Source organism: Pinus tabuliformis, chromosome 3_1, assembly GCF_031772625.1.
Source record: "Pinus tabuliformis cultivar Carrire ecotype Pingquan chromosome 3_1, CPIR1, whole genome shotgun sequence".
NCBI classification, from domain to species: domain Eukaryota; kingdom Viridiplantae; phylum Streptophyta; class Pinopsida; order Pinales; family Pinaceae; genus Pinus; species Pinus tabuliformis.
Genome location: NC_142301.1, coordinates 208199555 through 208220952, shown reverse-complemented (window position 1 = coordinate 208220952; position 21398 = coordinate 208199555).

The window sequence follows — 21398 nt, the reverse complement described above, 5'->3', positions numbered from 1 at the left end:
TGTTATATAAAATTATTATTAATTTTAACTATATTTAATACTAAAATAGTAAAAATTTATACTCATGTTTACTCTACGATGAGGGATTCTTGGAGCTCTGCAACCCTAATCACCCTGCGGCCATGAGGTAGGCGGCGCAGAACACCTCGAAAAACAAGCGGACATGCATGGACAAAAGTGAACAGGCAGCTCAGAAATGATAGAAGAGACTAGGAGGGGAGAGATCCCCTACTATAGGGATCCGATAGTAGGAGAAGGAACTAGCAACAACAAAGTGGAGGCTACACAAAGGACACTGGGACCAGTCCTGGGACCACGTTGACAAGCAGGAAGCAAAGGAAGATGTATGTCCTACGCAGTGGAGAAACTGAGGTTTGTCATTCCGATGAACAAACTGGAAAGGTACAGAAGCTATATGAAGGATCATGCATTGATCTGTAAGTTCTTCAGAGTTTGGCCCTCAGAAAAATATCTGACAAGATGGATCCAACAGAAATGGCAGCCATGCAGCCACATTGAACTGAAGCTAGGAGCACGCAGTTTATTTACAGTAATATTCTCAAACCTATAAGAAAAAGAGAAATTTTTTGAAAACGGACCATATCTCCATAAAAATGCAAGTTTATTTATGAGGTATTGGGAGGAATGCTATAACTCGGACTAAGAAAAATTCCTAGCAGCACTTGTATGGGTTAGACTATTTGGACTACCTATGAATTTATGGGACCCAAAGATTCTTGATGGAATAGGGAACACCATAGCCAGTTTTGTAAAGATAGTGGAATCAACTAAAAGAGGGAGATATACCTCGTATCCAAGAATATGTGCATACATGAACATTGCAAACCCTATACCAGGTGCAGTCAATCTAGAGTATCATGAGGATGTCTGGCAGCAAGCTCTGGACTACGAACATATACCATTTAGATGTAGAAAATGCCATGAATATGGACACCCTTTTAAGGAATGTCCCTTAAATGTAGAAGAATAGGAGAGAAATACTAAGCAACAGAGGAAAACCACTAAAGACGATGAGGGATTTCAAGAGGTAAAACTCAAGAAACGACCCACTAAAGAATTCCAGCAGAAAGGCAGGAAAGAACAGCAAACCACAAGTCAAGAGACAAATAGGTACGAAATATTGCAAACAGAAGAAGGGGAGGGAGAAACCTGAAAGATGGACTACCAAGAAGGGACAGATCAGGACGGCGGGGGGAAAAAGCAGGATACCAACAACAATAAGTAGAAAGCTCAAGAAGAACCTGAAGAAAAGGGGAACCAAGAAAAGGAAGTATACTAGGAGTATGAAGTAATGGAAGTAGATATAAATAAAGGGGATGACCCAACCACAGAAGAGGAAATTTTAAAAAAATTACTGGATAAGTGGAAGAACCTGGATGAACGGTTTATCCTAGAGGAAGATAAAAAACTATACAAAGACATCTTCCAAAAATACAAAGAAAAGCAAGAGAGTGGAAAAATAGGGATGAATGAACAACTGGGAACACAACAAGATAATAGCCAAGAACATCAACATAAAGGGAAAGCGGGAAAAAGGAGGATAGAAGAACCTACAAGAATCCATTCAAATAATGGGCAAAATGTTAGTCAACATAGGAACAGTAGTGCTTCTCTCAGCGGTCTTCCACCAAACAACCCAATTGTCTCAATGCTTATTACGTCATGGAATATAATAGGGATTAACAGCAAGGGTAAGCAAATATATATGACCAAGAGGATCAAAAAAGAAAAACCTCAGATCATGTTGCTTCAAGAAAGAAAAATAACGGGAGCAAAAATGGAGGAAATTCTAAAAAAAATCAAACCTCATTATGAAAGTATCACAGTAGATGCAAAAGGGAGTGCCCGGGGTATAGCAATACTATGGAATCCAACAGAAGTAGTGGCTCTCCTATGGATAGGAATGTGAAGGATTCTTTGAGGGAGATTCAAAATGGTTGGACATAAATATTGGTTCCTCGTATCAACGATGTATGGGCATCATATATCACTTGAGAGAGAGGCCTTCCTAACATAGCTGCGTCGAATGGGAAACTTACACACAAAAAAACTATGGGTGATAACAAGGGATTTTAATATGATAACAACTACAACGGAAAAGAAAGGAGGACTGCAATGGGAGGATGAATATATGGAGAGATTTAGGAACACTGATATAGCCCTCCAATTTATTGATATCAATACTATCAATGGAAGATACACCTAGAATAATAGAAGTGGAGGCAGCAGGCAGATAGCCTCCAGATTGGACAGGTTCTTAGCCACAGAACACTTTCTAGGGAAAGATATATTCTACGAAGCAATGATCTTACCATGCCAAGGATTGGATCGCTAGCTAATAAAACTTGAAATTTCCATGAACAATCAAAACCAGCACAAACTTTTCAAGTCTGAAGTGTTTTGGCTAAGAGATCCAACACTCATAGACAAGCTGGAAACCTGGTGGCAGAATAGTGAAGGAGAAATACAAGGTAAGAATAAGATGCACACTCTCCAATTAAGACTCAAGGAGCTGAAAAGAAAAATTAAGACCTGGAACAAGGAAGAATTCGGCAACATCCATAAAGACAAGGAACAACTCCAAATAGCCATGAAAACGATACAAAAAAAAATCATAGAAGAAGGAAGAACCAAGGAGAATACGAAGGAAGAAGGAGAGGTGCTAATCAAACTGGAGGAAAGAAAAAAGCAGGAGGAAATCCTTTGGTTGCAAAAATCAAGATTTCAATGGTTAAAAGAGGGAGAATAGAATACAATATTCTTTCACCGAGCAATGCAGCAACACACGTAGCAGAACCGAATTTTCTCCCTAAAATATACACAAGGTAACAGGGTAATCCAGAAAGAGGAAATGGAAAACCTCCTAATCCAACATTTCAAGGACATACTGACAGAGCCACAAAGCAAAAAAGAAGAGGAGATAGCAAAGATAAAACAATATATCCCAAAAAAGGTAAGCAGGGACCAAAACCTAGCACTTCTATGGGTAATTACGGAAAAGGAGGTTGACGAAGTAGTCAAGTCAATGGCTAAAAATAAAGCCCATGGCTTGGATGCCTTTATAGTAGAATTCTTTCAAGCAACATGGCGTTTCATGAAAAAAGATATTATTAATGCAATAGAAGAATCAAGAAGCCATAAAAGAATGCATCCAACATGGAATGTTACCTTTCTGGCCTTAATACCAAAAGTAGATCAGGCTGAAGAACCCCATAGCTTCAGACCAATAGCTCTTTGCAATGTAATCTATAAAATTATGGCCACCATAATGGTAAAAATATTACAACCCTTACTCCCAGAATTGATAGAAAAAGAACAAACACGATTTGTGAAAGGCAGACAGATTGTGGATGGGATTGTAGTTGTGCAAGAGGTGATCCACTCCCTAAAGAAAACCAGAAATAAAGGAATGATGGTCAAACTTGACTTAGCGAAGGCATATGATAAACTCAGCTGGCAATATCTACAAGAAATCCTTCAAGCCTACAGATTTGATGATAGATGGATAGCATGGATAATTTCCATGATATCCACACCAAGTATGTCAATCCTGCTTAATGGGACCCCTACTAACACCTTTAAGCCTTCCCATGGCCTAAGACAGGGAGACCCTCTCTCACCGTTCCTGTTCATCTTAGCAGCAGATGGTTTAGGTCACTTAATCAATGCCAGAGTAAGTAGAGGAGAATTCAAAGGGCTAAGACTATGGGGGGAAGACTTAACTATCACACATCAACAATTTGTGGATGATGTGATGATGTATAGCCAAGCAAACCTCAAGGAAGCAAAAATATTAGGGGAGATCTTAATAGAATTTACAAAAGCTTCAGGAATAGAGGTGAATAAAGAGAAAACTGAAATCTTCTTCTTCAATACGCCAAGAGTGAGCCAAGCCTTCCTGGAAAGAACATTGGGGTTCCAAATTGGGTAGTTCCCAACAAAATACTTAGGAGTACAACTGAGTGGTCAGTAGTACGGAGTAGCGAATTGGCACCGTTTGATAAGGAAAATTCAAAAAAGAATGGACAATTGGACATTCAGAATGCTCAATACATCGAGCCGTCTCATACTCCTTAAATCAGTCCTCCAAGCCATGCCAGTCTATTAGATGGAAAGTCAAGCAATCCTTAAGACCATATGTCAGAAAATGGTCCAAATATTTAAAAGTTTTCTATGGCAAGGGGCAAAAAAATAAAAAAAAATGGGCATTACTTTCATGGACATGGTTAAGTAGGCCGGTATCAAAGGGAGGCCTCGGACTCAGAGACCCTTATATTTTAAACCAAGTCATGGGGGAAAAATTATGGTGGATATGGATTCGAGGAGGGAATGACCAATGGAAAATGCTATGGGAACAAAAATATGAGATAGCACAGACATCGGAAGGTAAACTCTGAACCTTGACAGAAAAGAAAGGCTCAACGATTTGGAACCTAGCCAATATGAATAGAGCCCTGATAAGAGATAACAACTTCTAGGAAATTCGTGAGGGAGACAAAGACGATTTTTGGCAGGAAGGGTGGCAACAAAGAGGTACCCTAAGTCAAGAACCCCAGCTAAATGAAATACAATAGTACACAACCCAAGTAGTCGAAGACATAGTAATAAAATATTGGGTAGGTGACCAAAACAGTGATTGGCGAAAACGGAAGATGAAGAGTGACTAGCCTGAAGCCCTAGAAACTGATCAATGGACTACATATCACAAAGAACTGGCAACCAGGAAAATAGCTATTAAATAATGAACATATATAATAAGATGGGGCAAACGCATTAAAGGCATGTTCACAATATCAAAAGGCTACCATATGAAAACAGGAGGGGCTGAAAATGCAAACACAAAAAAATGGAGAAGAATACGACAGTTAAAAACCTGGCCAAAAGTGGTGCTTTTCACCTGGACAGTGCTACATGGGTGAGCCTTGACTTGGGATCAATTAAGATGGAAAGGGACGCACAGGCGCTCGCATTGTGCGCTATGCCAAAAGCAAGAAGAAACCATGGAGTATGTCACAAATTCCCGCAATATAAGCAACATCCCGTGGCAAAATCACCAACAAATTTTTGGGATTACAGAAAGAAAGCTATAGAGCATTAAAACAACAATAGAGCTATGGAGTAGCAAGCCATACCACAACATAATCCTCAACCACGCTTGGAACTTGTCAATTGGGTTCTTCCTATGGAACCTTTGGAAATCCTGAAATAGGGTAATATTCAGAACAGAAAAAAATGACACAGGGGAAATCTGGAACAAAATTATGAGAAACACAAGGGAAACGATCACTCTGGGAAACTAGATAGAGGAATATTGGAAGCTGGAAGGCACAGAAACCAGCATTATGAACCCACTGGAAATTCAAGCAAAAAACACAAGTAGCATAAGGAAGGTACATGATGCAGAAAAGGTAAGAGCAAAAGAAAGCTACAAGAATCCCCCCAAGGATTCATAAAACTAAACTTCGACGGGGTAGCCAAAGGCAACCCAGGGGAGGCGGGTATTGGAGGGTTATTCAAAGACAAGGAAGGAAATATCATAAGGGCATATGCAATGGACTGTGGCATCGCCACAAACAATGAAGGTGAATATCATGCACTAAACAAGGGACTGGAGATAGCGATACGAGAAGGGTACCAAAGATTGCAGATAGAAGGGGACTCCATGCTAGTCATAGAAACCATAAAACAACTACAGCAAGGAGCACCCACGGAAAAACTAAGCAAAATTTGGAGGACGGTGTGGGTAATAACAAATGTTAAAAAACAACTTTAGCGACTAGCATATACCATCTTGTCCCATGTGAAAAGGAAAGGAAATGCCCCGGAAGACCTCCTCGCGAACTGGGGATGCCGAAACAGAGAGAAAAGGTTAAACATGGGAGAAGCAGAGCTCAGCCAAAATGAAGAAATGAACCAAATAAAACCGGTAGTCGAAACATACAAATGACAACAATAGAATTCAGGTGACGTAGATGGGAGGGTAGAAGGACGAAGGCAGGTGCAAGCAGATCAGCACAGATCACCCATGGAACAGCACAGGATAGAAGAATGGATAGAGAGGACATGGATGACAGAAGAGGAAAGAGAAAGGACTGACCCGAGAAGTGTGGGGGCAGAAATGGAAAGAGGTGGGCGAAGGGAGAACAAGACAGCAGGACCGAGAAGGGATAGTAAAGGAAAGCCAGATTGCAATGCGGAGTCAACAACTAGATGATAAGAGCAGTCGGGAGAAGATAAACATTAATGAAGCACAGAGGACAAGACATTTGGGCAGCATCTGAAGGAATGTGGGCTGGCAAGCGAGGCAAGGATGGATGGAAATGGAGACAGTTGGACGTAAGGTTAAGACAAAGGATGTTCACCGAATAAGTTGATCTTGCCGACAAGGCCGATCTCGCTAGTATCAGAAGATAGTCTAGCAACAAATGGACAAACAAACCTATCTTTCTCAAGACATATGCGATTTATAAATAAATACCACAAAGGTGTTAAGATCCCACCTTAGATCTAATGCTTATTCGTAGTAGTCATCCTTCAATTGTTCAAAAGAGTTACCCTCCAATCGTTCGAAAGAGTTACTTTTAAAGACCTGCAATCACAAACAAGCAAACATTAAATAGCACCTGCATAGCAAATATTATAAATCATGCCTATTATGGTGATCAAGGAATCCATAAAATAAACCATGAATCAACAGCTTATTGAGAAAAACAAACTTATTTGTATTAACTTTGAAGTAGAAGAACCTTACAACTTTTCAGCCTTGATGTTGAACAAGCTCTTCCTGGGGTCTAAAATAGGACTTTCCTTTACTTTGAAAAGCCTTGCACTCTTCCAAATGAGATCTTATAGGTATGTAATCTCTCCTCATAAAAACTCGACTAAAGAAGACTAAGTTACAACAACATTTCACCTCAAAAATATTCAGCTTCTAACCCCCCAAGTAACCAACCCAATGCTTCTTTTTATAGTGCAGAGGAGGAGGTTACTCGTCCACCTATGAAGGGATAAAATCCTCCTTCAAAGGGATAAGCTCCTCGCATCAAGGGGTTAGCTCCTTAAGGAATGGGATGCATGAACCTTAAGAAAGTGAACTTGCCACCTCAAGAATCCTTCCAAAAGCTTCTAGAAATGACTGAAAGTGAGTTTTTCATAATATACTTGCACCTTTTTAACTTTTATAGTGGTCCACACCCTTAACACAGAGACAGTGCAGTCAAGTGCGTAAGAGACATGACCATTAGGTGCGGGACCCCAGGAAATACAAAGAGGAAGTGTAGAACCAGAGTTTTAAATACTTTGAGGGCTTTTCTCTTACTTTCAAGACTTGATATGAGGAATTGATGCTTCAGACTTGCAAAGGAGGAAAGTATGAGTGGTAATGGACTCACACAGATTGCAAAATTTCAAGGTGACAATTTTTAGTGCAACAGATTGTCCCCTAAAGTGTGAAGTCTGTAATAGATGAAGATAGAGTCTGTCATTTATGAAGAGTGAAGTACTTTTTCATTTCAAGGATCATCCTGTGGACACCCTAGTCAGAGCCTGTAAAAACATTCAATGCAATATATATATATATATATATATATATATATATATATATATAGATATATATATATATATATATATGTAGACATATCATCGCTAAGGTAGGCATTACCATACTCAGATCAAAACTAACTAGAAAACTGACTAAACTGTTCTGATATAGGAATTATTTTGAAATACATCAAGAGTATAGACATATGTAGACACAGTATGGATGTAGCCATATGTTTATGAATAGTCCACTGTATAATGAATAACAAAATTCCTCCTAGCCTGGATGGTAGAAACTAGATCCAGGTTCTTGATTTCCACTTCTTGAACTAGTACGATTCTATCCATGTGAATGAATGTGTCAAAGTTGAACATGGTAGAAACCACTTGATTACCAGTCAATGATGTGAACTGTTAACAAGTGTGAGAGAAACCACCAGTAATGTCAATGGCTCTCAAAGTACCCAGTACAATCCATGAAATGTGAATAAATGAGCTAAAGTCAAACATGTCATAGAATCATTCAATCGAAGGTCAATGATGCAACCTATCGTTGAAGGCGAGAAAACTGCCATTAGGGCATGCAGTTTTCAAGGTACTGATGATTTCTAGATCAACTTCCTAGATAAAGAGCTAAAGGCAATAGAATGTGATCCGTCATAGGCAAGCCCACAACACAAAATCATAAATCAAGTTTTGAAGAAATATATTGGCAAGGACTAACTCAGGGATGGTGAAAATGGATGACAGATATTTTGCAGATGAATGGTTTGTTTTAACTATTCTCTTGAACACATAATGACACTGTAGATGGCTTGGTGACAATTGACCCAAAGCTAATACCCAAAAACCGACTGAAGACATTCAATGTGGTTTGATTAACTGTTAGGCAAAGGATTTTCCCAACCCAGGTGAACAAAAAGTGTTGTGTTCAAGAGTGATTGATGGCTTTTTACAAAACAAAGTGTAACAAACATGTTAATTTTTCTCTCTTTTCACGCACCATTTCTGGCAAGTACCTCTTTATCTTTGACAAGCTTGAGGAGGATAACAAATTTGCTTGTTTATAAGCTCATCCTTCACATGAGTCCAACATAGTTTAAAATTCGAACCCTAAGAAGGAGTGGTCCGTTCCTGTTTAAAATTGAACAAGTCCTTTACTGTTAAATTTTAATGAGTCTAGTATAGGAAAAACTCTGTGTTTTTCAATTTTAGGGAGTCATAAGAAAAACTTAAGAAAACTCTATGGGGGTGCCTTTTCATAAAATAATCCCTTAGGCTAGAAAAAGGATAAAATAATACAAAAGGGATGACTTTTTCAATAATTTAACAAGCTGAAAAAGACAAGCACTCGACAATATTTTCATATTTAACAAGTCTGAAAAGGGTTTAAAGAGGACTCTATTAACCGTAATTATTCAATGTATACCTTTTTCGTAAATAGTCCATTTCAGTGCGTAAAAGGGGTAAACTTATACTAAGGGGATGATTATTCATTTATTTTAACAAGTTCGAACAATCAAGTTCTCGGCAATATTTTCAATTTTTGAGAGTGTGAAAAGAGCTTAAAGAGGACTCCAATGTTTAGCTTTTTCGTAAACTTTTGAAAGAGTCGGAAAAAGTGATAAAAAAATGTTTTTTGTTGAAAAGTGATCAATTTTATCGAAAAAATTCAATATTCTCCACAAAAACGCAAAACATTACACATACCTGTTTAAGATAAATAAAAATGATTTAAAAATTTACCTTTTTAAAGTGAAAAATAAATAAATTGAAAATTCATTTATTCAAAAAAAACTTATAAAAAGGGCTTTTTTAACTTCATTTTTACCATTTGAGTTCAGAGTGAGAAGTGAGAGCTTTTGGGTAAGAAAGTTCCTGTGAAGATTCTGGAAATCGATCTGTCAGAATCGAAAACCGTCAGCTCCAAGTAATCCACGTCCTCCTTAACTTGCATTTCATCCATTTACATTTTTATTTTAGGCTTTAAATTCAATTTTTGAGGGAGAAATAGGTTTAGAAATTCGCTCGCGAGGGTCCGCAGGTGCAACACGTGGCCCCTGCAGACCTCGACTTTTTTCTATAAAGAAAAAAGTCATGGGTCCGCACCTATTGCTCACAACCTGTTTAGACCTATGCACTATTTGTAAGCAGCACGTGCAGACCCCACGAAATGAATTTTAAAAACTTAAATTTCTCCATTTTTGCCCAAAATTTTTCGAACAAGGTCATTCTAATATGTATTTTTATGCATTTTAGGACATTCAAAATGCTTATTTGGCGAGAACGCGAGCACGAGGATGTATATTTTGCCGCACTAAATCATATGCCCACATTGCAAGCATTGAGAGCACGCGAATTGTTAAAGTTCTGGGGCATACAGGGTATGAGGGCCCAAGTATACCTCTTGCAATGGCTGGTAGATAGATGGAACACACAGGACCAGTGCTTCATGATTGGTGGTCACCAGCTCAAAATCGAGCTGCAGGACATATACTTCTTGACTAGTTTGTCCAAGAGGGGTGAACAGTTATCTCTTTTCGGGACTAGGCCAGGTGGCCAGTCTGTCGCTAGTCTCCGATTGAAGTTTTGTGATGATCAAACAAAGGACAAATGGATTGATATTAAAACTATGAGCTGTCCTGAGCTTAATGTTATTGCATTCACTGTTACCAAGCTATGAGGGAGTGCAACATTGCATGTGGCTACTGGATCCCAGATGTAGATGGCTATAGACTATTTTCGAGGCACCATATTGAACTGGTGCAAGACTGTATTGGAAAATGTGAAAGGCCAACTAACCAGAGAAAAGAATGGATAGCTGAAAAACTTTGGATATGGATTTATCATAGTCAGCTTTGCTTTTGAGAGGATCCCCATGTTATCCCCACAGCATATTCCTGTTGATTCTCATCTTCTTCGAGAGCCTAGGATAGTTTGCTGGGTTGCTTTAATGGTCCGTCACCCTGAGGAGGGTACACAGGTTGTTCTATTTCCGCCTGAGTATTTTCATTGGTTTAGCAACCAACTTTTTGTGATTCAGGATTTTCCATACACCGGGATGGATTGTCGTGGTGACCCAGACATGATTCTTCCATGAGGAGAGAAATGGGATGATTCAGGTAAAATCATTTTCAACACTTTCTAAGTTTTAATTTTTTTTATCTTTTAAATTGTCAAAGCTGATAATCAAAAGTTTAAATGCAGATGTGTGTCCACGATGACCAGCCTCTCTCCATCCTTATGAGAGGAGACACCCAGCTGTAGCAGCACCAGCCCCACAGTACAAATCAGCAGAGATCCTGACTGACTTGGAGCATCATCTAGAGCGCTTGACACTAGATATTCCAGAGACTGATATAGATGATATTCCACTTAGGTTATAGAGATATGTGATTGGGGTCCCAGGACCTTTTAGAAGGTTCTTATGTAGGGTGGCCCGAGCAGTAGTTTCTTATCGTGATCATCACGAGGGATAGGATGATCAATTTGTAAACTCATGACATTTTTAACTTTTTGTATTATCATTTTTGCCGATCATAAGGTGTTTTTCAACCTATGATTGAAGACAATGTATATTTTTAAACACTACTTCTATGCTATTATATATCATTATTACTGGCTATCTCATGTAACATGTTATCAAATGTTATTAAATTTACTGCTTTGATTATTGAAAATGTCTATTTATTATACTAGAAGCAATTGCATCTGCTAATGTATTTAAATATCTTGGAATATGTTGATATTTAGTGTATTCAAATTCACGTTCCAAGAGATGAACTCTCAAAAATAACCTTAATAACACTAGATTTCTAATGGCATAAACCCTCTTAAGTTGTAATACAACGAGTTCAGAATCCAACCTAACAATAAAACTCTGAATCCTAAATGAGATGGATTCAGATAGTAACTCAATCAATGCACTATACTCTACAATGTTATTCATTGTTTGAGCGAGGCTTACCCCATGAATAGATACTAACTCATCAGAGGGCGAATAGATAACCCAAGCTGCGGAAGAAATGTTCCATGTACTACGACAAGCACCATCAGCAAAACCAATGTATGTTTGAAGAGACGTCGACATCTGCAATATCAAGAGTAAAATTGAGATAAGCATGAATAATGATAAGAGCACTCTCTAAAATACACACACTTTTCTAATCTAAAAAACACCAGCTGTAAAGAAACTAATCTAACAAAAATTCTCCACCCAAAATTTAAGCATAATATCTCTTCAGATAAAGTCCATTTCTGGGTTTACCCAAAGAGACACCGTCAAAATATATCAATTAATAAGCCCCTTTTGCTACCTTTCGCTTAACAATTTAAGGACCATGCCACATAGGTACAAATTTTCTAGCCCCTATCTTATTGTTTGCTTGATCATATAGTAAAACTAGGTCTCCTTTTGAAAAATTACAAGGTGTAACATTTCTGTCGTACTGAGCTTTTATTCTTTTCGCATGAGTCTCGTTTGCTATTACAACAGTGCATCGATTCTCATATAGCTGAGCTAAGTACAAAAAACATTTCTCTTCTTCAGAAGTAGCTGGGAGTAATTCTATGGCTAATTGTAATGATGGGATTTCGCATTCAATAGGTAACACTGCTTCCAAACTGTAAACTAGTTGAAAAGGAGTGAAACCAGTTGATGTTTTCATTGAAGTCTGATATGCCCAAAGTGCTGAAAATAGCATGGTATGCCAATTCGACTTATGAATACCAATGATTCATTTGATCATAGAGACTGAAACTTTATTGATAGCTTCAACCAGACCATTAGCCTGCGGGTAATATGGAGTAAAACTATCGTGGCGTAGGACAAGTTGATCTGTTAGTTCAGTCATCATGATATTTCGAAAGTGACTTCCATGATCAGTAATGATAGCTTGAGGAACACCGAATCTAGCAATTATATGATTGAATACAAAAGTTGCAGCAGTCTTACCGTTTGGCGAAAATGTAGGCATCGCCTCAACCCACTTAGTAAAATAATCTACTGCTAGGATAATATACGTATGCCCCCCGGCCGAGGGAGGGCTACATGTAATAAAGTCAATACCCCACTTTGCGAAAGGACCGACAACAATTATAGGGTGAAGAGGAGCGGGTGGAGCACGGATCTTATGATCAAAGATTTGAGAATTGTGGCATTCCCGGACTGCATAGATACAATCTTTGAATAAGGATGGCTAGAAATAACTAGCGCGCAATATCTTTTGGGTTGTGGCATACCCAGACATATGACTGCCACATACTCTAGAGTGATAGTCATTTAGAACCTTTTCAGTTTCTTCATGAGTTAAACAACATCGGAAAACAAAATCCACTACACAAAGATAAAGTGTATCACCAATAATATTGTATTGTTGGGATTAGAAACGTATTTTTTGTCATTGAGATCATGAGATTTCAGGCTGAAAATATTGGGTTTGGAGATAAAAAATAATATCTCCATACCAAGGATAAAGAGTACTTATAAGAAACAAGGATTCATCCCCAATGGGCTCTTCCACCACAGCTTCAGTATCAGTACGCAGGAACTCGCACATCAGTTCGGCAAAAAACAAAGATTTCTTTGCCTTGGATTTTTCAAATTCCAAGTCAAATTCCTGCAGGATAACTATCCATTTGGAATACTTGCCCCCTAGCAATTTTTTGGTCAAGATATACATCATAGTGTTACAGTCAGAAATTACCGTGGTTTTGTGTAATAAGATGTAGTGATGAAATCTTTGGACAGCTTGAACGGCTGCCAAGGCCAATTTCTCCACATGCGAATATTTAAGCTCAGTCGAATGCAGAGTTTGACTAAGATAGTAAATCATGTCATGTTCATTATTGAATTCATCTTCCTAAACTAAAACCATCCCCATGGTGGAATGAGAAGCGGTGAGGTACAAAAAGTAATCCTGGTTGTAATTGGGAGGATGCAGTAACGGTGCATGGGTCAATGCGTGTTTGAGTGCATCAAAAAATCGATTAGCGATCTCATCCCAAAAGAATGGAATATTTTGTTTTAACAACCTGGTAAAACCTTTCGTTATCTCAGCGTAGTTAGGAATGAAATGACGTAAAAAGTTTTCTTTCCCTTGCAAATTTTGGAGTTGGAAAAGAGTCGAAGGAGGAGGTAGATTGATGATAGCTTCCACCTTCGAGGGGTTGAAAAATCCCAGTAAGCGACCCGTTTCTACACAGAATACACATTTGTGTGGATTCAGCCGAATTCGATAATGCTTACATCTCATAAACATAGCTCGTAAATGAGTGTGATGATCAGCTCTACGTAATGAGTGGGTAGGTAAATCATCGAGATAAGGCTGCACAATGTGCTTGATGTCATGAAATGCGTAAGACATTATCCTTTGAAAAGTTGCTCCAACATTCTTCAATCCAAAGGGTAATTTGCAATAAGCAAATGTCCCCCACGAGCAAATGAAAGTTGTTTTAGCTTGATCAACAGGGAGTATGTTGATTTGATTGTAACCAGAAAAAACCGTCCATAAAGGAGAAAATTTCACTGTCAGCACAATCGTCAATAATTTGATCGATATAGGGGGTTGGATCATTGTCTTTAGAACAAGCTCGATTGATATCCCTATAGTCGATACATACTCTTATCGTTCCTTGTTTTTTGTTGATAGGAACAATATTTGATACCCAATCGGTTCAAGGAATTGGATAAATGAAAACTTCATGAAGTAATTTCTCTACTTCGGCTTTGATAGCAGCAACTTTTCGCAGATGTATTTGACGTAAGCGTTGTCGAACAGGTTTACCATCTGGGTAAGTCTTAATTTCATGGAAAACAATTGATGGATCGATTCTTGGCATTTCTTCATATGACCAGGCAAAAACTTCATGGAATTCTTGAAATAGGGCTTTATAAGTTTGGATTTCATCATTCATATAGGAAGCACCTATATGAATGTTTTCAATAATTCCAGGCTTAACTGAAATGTCAATAGGAACTATTCGAGAGATATTTTTCAAATTTAACTCAGAATCATAATTTTGCAATGGATTTTGTGGGTCTTTGACATAGTTAGTAGTAAAAATAGAGGAAAAATCATTTTCAAAATGATCAAGCTCAGGTAAAAATGAAGATCGATGATGAAGATCTTCCCATGGTAAATCATCAATAGACAAAAGTTCACGAATTTGCTCATCAGTATGAACATGATCATAAAGTGTTGATGTAGCTGAGGTTGATATCGAAAGTGATTCCCCATGGACCACATTCATTGGATCAGTTTCGGTTGAATAGGAATCAGAAAACGACTGTACAGCCTAATATGTAATTTCAAAGGGACTCAAAGGCATCGCGCCACCAAATGAATCCACCTCAAAATCAGAAGGTACGATCCAAGGATCATCAAAAGTAACAGTATTCGATGAAATCATATGAACAGATGCAATAAAAGGTGATACATTAGGAGGAGGGAAGGAAAAAGTTCCTAGTAAACCAGAATCTTTAATCAAACCTACGCCAAAATCCTTGTGAGGGATAGTCTTTTGACCGATGTGCTGAATACTATCTGTAGAGGCTAGGTTAGATGAAAAATAAGTCAGATGGTCTATCGTAAATATCTTTCCATTATGAGGAAACTTGATAAGCTGAAAAACTGATGAAACAATAGCAGTCATAGAATAAGACCAACTATGACCCAAGAGAAGGTTGTAATCTAGAGGGGCATCAACCAATTCCACATCTAGATTTATGGTTTTGCCTTCGACCCCTATAGCTAAATCTTGCAAAATACCAAAAGGATGGAACCCTCGGCCATCAAAAGCCTTTAGAATTGTTAGAGACTGATTGAGTGTGGTATAACCAAGCAATTTCCAACAATGGATCGACATAATACACGTAGAAGCCCCTTCATCAATCACAGTCTGAAAGCAAGGTATGTTTTTGACTAAAACTGGAATCTGGAAAGCCGTTTGATGAGGGAGGTGGGGTGTACTATTCTCTAAATTGAAGATTATTAGGTTCGAATCCTGAATATCGACAGCTCCTATAGCAGACAATAGTAATTTACGATGTACTGGGCATGATTGCAGCACTTCCAAAACTGACATTACTGAAGGGGAAATAGCTAATTATTCAACAATGTTGTATTTCTGAGTAGCTCTTGCATGTGGATTGAAAGCTGATTTTCGAAGTACACCTTTAGTAGGCGGTTTGATTACTAAGTCAGGGTTGGGTTTCTCAATCTGTAGTCGACTGGAACCAGGAGGAGGTGTAGTTGATGTGTTTGAATTAGAAGATACTACTGCTTTACCACCAACAGGATTTTTACTATCATAATCTTGTGATCGTGTCGCAATCCTGACATGAGACATCATCAAAATGGGTTCTTCTGAGGCATTTGAGGAAGAACCAATCATATTACTATCTTGAGTAGGAAAAGGATCCTTCAAGACAATAGGTGTTTGAGAACCTTTAATGAATTTCGAAACCTCCACTCGATGTGGGCAGTCTTTAGTAAAATGATCCTCGTCGCAGATGAAACAAGGATACCGAGGTTTCCATTTTTCATCAATAGATTCATTTTATCTATTTTATATTTTAATTTTGTTTGTTTTTCTTCTTCCCCTTCTTTTTACTAACGGATTTTGATTTGGTTGTAGATGATTCTATGACATGAATATCGGTAGAAATTTCAGCGGAAGAATCTCCTGTCGGGGAATCAAGTAAAGTTATTACAGTAGAAGAATTCTTTGAATATTTCTTCTTACTTTTAGTGCTAACTGAGCCAATAATACCATCAGTGGCATGAGACCGTGAAGGAGCTGTAATTATTTGATCGTGTTTTGGAAGATCAGGAATTTTTTCATGTAAAGTACCTGACTGCGTATAAACGAGGTCAAGGTACTGAGCTTGAGCAATGACTTGCTCTTCAGTAACAATTCCTCCCTTAGCTACATCTTCAGTGATTTTGGGTCACAATGATTTAATGAACCATTCTGCTAAAATTTGATCCGGAATGAAAAATTTCATTAAATTCCTTCAATGTCGCCATTCATGAATATGATCAGAAATATATGTGGACGTGGATTGTTTCAGTGAAGTTAATAGTTCCCTTCCATTGTCATATCTGACAAGTAACTGAAAATGAATTAAGAAAACAGTGGCTAACTGATTGAAATTATAAAAAGAGGCTCATTGTAACTCAATGTACCATTTGGTGGCAAGACCAATAAGAGTTTGTTGAAATTGATGCAATTGAATTGAATCATCAATGATTGAATTAGATGCACACCAGAGGTGATAAGTCATAACATGATTTGACGGATCCTCACCTGACTTACCCTCGAATTTTGGGATATCACTAGGCAACTTACTAGGCATTTGCGGCCAATACGAAAGATAGTAAATCAGATTGTTCGTAAGGCGCGACAAATCAGGTAAATCTAAAGTTGCAATAAATGGTAACTGATGGTTAGGGTCATGAAAACCTTGAGTAATGAGACCAGTTCCAGGAGGAGGATATCCAGGATAACCTGGAATCGGATTTGCATTACGAATGTTATAACTTCATGGAAAACCAGGATTAACCAAATTTGCAAACTGGGGTTGTTGAGGCTGTTGATAAGTGTAGCCAAGATACAATTTATACTGATAAACTGGGTTTTGTACAGTAGGCCCGAATTGATACTGTCCCTGGTACAGTTGATATGTGAATTGTGGTTGACTTGTGGCAATTGTAGCAATCGTACTAGCTTGTCCTGCAGGCATCTGGACCGAAGTCTAAAACGTAGGTCCTGATTGTGGCACAGAGACTTGAGGAGTTTTCACTTATTCAGGGGTAGTAGAAATCGGAGCTACAGATACTCCAGAAATAGGTGTTGTAGGTTGAATAGAAGTCACAGTAGTTGCAACAGTTTGAGGAGGAGTACGAGGTGAGCTAGGGCCAGGATGCTTAACTGTACCAGATGCAGGGATTTGGATAGTAGGTTGGACAAGTTGCTGGTTTGGACCAAAAACCAAAGGCTGTCCAGGTTGATTAAGTAACTACACATTAAGTTGCAAAGTCTGTTGAGTTTGAGACGGATCCCACACCATGTTCATTCATAAGTATGGACCCATAAAAGGTTGTGCATATGGAGGACCATAACCTATTTGAATGTAGGGCTGATAATTAAATGGTACATTTCCATCTCCTTGAAAAAATGATTGACCAGAAGGCGGTTGGAAACCTTGAGTTGGGTACAGACCTTGAGGTTGATAACCCTAAGGCACATACTAAAACTGGGGCTGACCTTGAGGTATGTACTGAAACTGGGGTTGACCTTGAGGTATGTACTGAATCTGAGGTTGACCTTGGGGTATGTACTGTCTTGAAGGTTGAAAAAATTGAGGAAGCCCTTTAGGCGGTAACTGACTACCTTGGGGATGCCCCCCAGGTGGTAAGTGACTACCTTGAGGTTGCCCCTTAAGCGGTAACTGACTACCTTGAGGTTGAGGATTTGGAATACTACCAGACATCATAAGGATTTTCTCTGTGTTCAACATTTGAGTTCAATTACTACTAGATGATAATACTTGTTCAATCGGTCGAGGAGTTGCTCCTGAAAAAGTACCAGAGAGTGATTGGTACCCCAAAGGAACAGAAGGACCACCAGATAAAAATGTTTCCAATGTTTGGGAAAACATAGATGACTGTCTTGACATGATCGATGAAGGATAATAACCTCTTGGTGTAGGATGAAAAGGAATTCGAGGTGGTGAAAAACTAAGACCCGGGTTTTCTAAATTTTTTTTCAATGATACATACCAAGCATCACTCCTAAAAGGACTGCAGAATATTGATTCACGCTCCCTAAGATTTAAAATCTATTGGTTTTCGGGAAGAGTTACGTTTTCATCTGGATTAACAAGTTCTTCAATAGAAATGAAGCTAGAAGGAAGATTTTGAGTAATAATATTTCTTACCCTAGGTGAACCAAGATTACTAGAAGTTGGAGAAACAAATCCTGAAATTGGAGTAACAACAGGTTCAGTGTGAGGCTCAGAAATTTTAGGTTCTTCAGCTAATTCACTGGAAGGATAAATATTACCAGTAACTTTAGAAAATGAAATTGGCTCTTGAATATACTCTGTTGTTTGTATTTGATAATAAGGATGAACAATTAAAGATGATTCTCTAGCTTTTGGTGATCCAGCTCTACCATCACTAGGTGATACAAGACCTTGTAGCCCTTCAAGCTGGCTTGGTGTATACTCAAGAGGTTTCCCCTGAAGTCTACGAGATTGTCTCAGTAATTCAGCCACAATTAAATTAATTAATCACATGAAAACAAAGAAAATTTCAATAAAGACACCTAAAGTCTCTAACCAAACAAACAATTGAATCACATGCCGAAAAAATCTAAGAGTTCAAACCACACACAAACAGTAACTTCCCGTACTAAAAACACTAGTTGGTGATGAAATCCAACTTAGTAGAAGTTTAATACAGAAAGGGCAGTTGTAATAGTTACCCCGACAACCTGCTTAATGAAACAGACTGGCATAAGTTTCTTCACAAAATCATCTCGAGTGAAGAGAACCCCCTAGAGGTTCCAAGTGAGTCTAGTCGACGTCTACTCTAGGTACAGTGAGATCCTTCCTTCACCATCACCTTAGGAAATAATCTTAAGTTTACGGACACTAAGGTTACCAACAACAACAAATACAATTTGGGGAATAGTCTACGATCCGATATACGCGCAAGGGTAGAGTAACAAAGCTCAATCCCCTTGGTTCCTCGACATGGTCAATCCAAGGTTTACCATTTATAATATGCACAAATCTTCTATCTTTCCTAATGAAACAAAATTGATTATCTCAAAGGTTCGGATATGATCTCGTGATTGACTCCTTTACGAGAAGCTTCCTAGAATGTATCAATTACAATTGGATTTATTTCCTACCACAAGATGTATCTACTTATTTTTTTTTTAACTATCTTGAAGAGTTAATTACTCCCTTATCCAAGATACTAGCCTAAGCTATATTGGTGATAAGAGCCCTAAAAATAGAAAAGATTACTAGATCAATTTTAATTAAGCGTTGCTTTTATCGGTTGTTCTTTAAGTCAATAGGTATGGAAATGAAACTATGATGGTGTGAAGACTCGACTCCAAAAACACTAAAAAATGCACCTAAAATGATAAGCAATTCATTTTTCTTTCAATGAAATTTTAGCTAAAAGAAATAGTTCGAGAATGTAATTCTTTAAGAAGCAATTCTTTCTTTCAACATGGAAATGGAAAGAAAATCTTTTTGTCTTTTCAATAAGAAATCAAAATGAGACAAATAATTAATGCTCACAATTAATCCCTTTCCTTTTTCAAAACTTGAAACTACAAGAAAACAATTTGCTTCAAAAGACATCTACAAGTTCTAGAAAAACACTCAAAACTACAAAAACTAATTTTGAGATCTAAAAACTTTAAAAATCTAATTAAATAAGAGCTTCAGTTCTTTTTGAGGATGTTTTACGTAGTTGTTCAGTAAAGTAAGGATTCATTTGTTCATAATAAAAAACCAATCAAAAAACATCTAGATATGTTTTCTTTTGTAAAAATGAAATTCAGAACTTATAACAAAGTTTGTTCAAAGATTTGCAACAAGAAAACTGAATTTGTTTCTCACAAAGGGTAGATTTCACAACCAAGTCAAACTCATCAAGTAGACGAAAATACACCAGGGTGATCTAAGGTTTCTCAAGCTTCTGATCTTTCAATCACTACAGAGACAGTGGAAACCACTCCAAGCATGCAAAACTTCTAGAAAATCATCTAAAACAAAAATATTATCGGAACTCACTTACAAGAGATTTTTGACAGGAAAAATATAGATCTGGGTAGATAATAAAAGTCCTAAATGAAACCTAAACTTAATTGGAAGAAGATATTTTAGGTTTTTCATAAAATTTTAACAGGGTCCGCAGGATCCAGAAGTAACAAGTGCGGTCTCGCACTGGTTACTAAAGGAAAAATGCGGAGATGCCCACACTGTCTGTAAATAGAAAGTGCGGTCCCCTGAAAACTTCAAAAAAAACAAAAAATAATCTAGATTCTAAAAAGTACCCAAGCCAGTATACATCAATCAAAAACTAGAAAACAAAACAATTTTCTCAAGTCAAAACAAAGGAAAACCAAAAAGCAAAGTCATTCCCCAGTGGAGTCGCAAAGTTTTTGACCAGATAAATCAATCTTGCGGACAAGGCCAATCTCCCTCGTATCAGAAGATAGTCTAGCAACAAAAAGACAAACAAACCTATCTTTCTCTAAACATATGCGATTTATAAATAAATACCACAAAGGTGTTAAGTTCCTACCTTAGATCCAATGCTTGTTCGTAGTAGTCATCCTTCAATTGTTCGAAAGAGTTACCCTCCAATCATTCGAAAGAGTTACTTTTAAAGACCTGCAATCACAAACAAGAAAACATTAAATAGTACCTGCATAGAAAATATTATAAATCATGCCTATTATGGTGATCAAGGAATCCATAAAATAAACCATGAATCAATAGATTATTGTGAAAAACAAACTTTTTTGTATTAACTTTGAAGTAGAAGAACCTTACAACCTTTTAAGGCTTGATGTTGAACAAGCTCTTCCTGGGGTCCGAAATAGGAATTTCCTTTACTTTGAAAAGCCTTGCACTCTTCCAAAAGAGATCTTAGAGGTATGTAATCTCTCTTCATAAAAACTCAACTAAGACTAAGTTCCAACAACATTTCACCTCAAAAATATTCAGCTTCTTACCTCCCAAGTAACCAATCCAATGCTTATTTTTATAGTGCAGATGTTATGAAACCAGCTCAAGAAAAGATAGA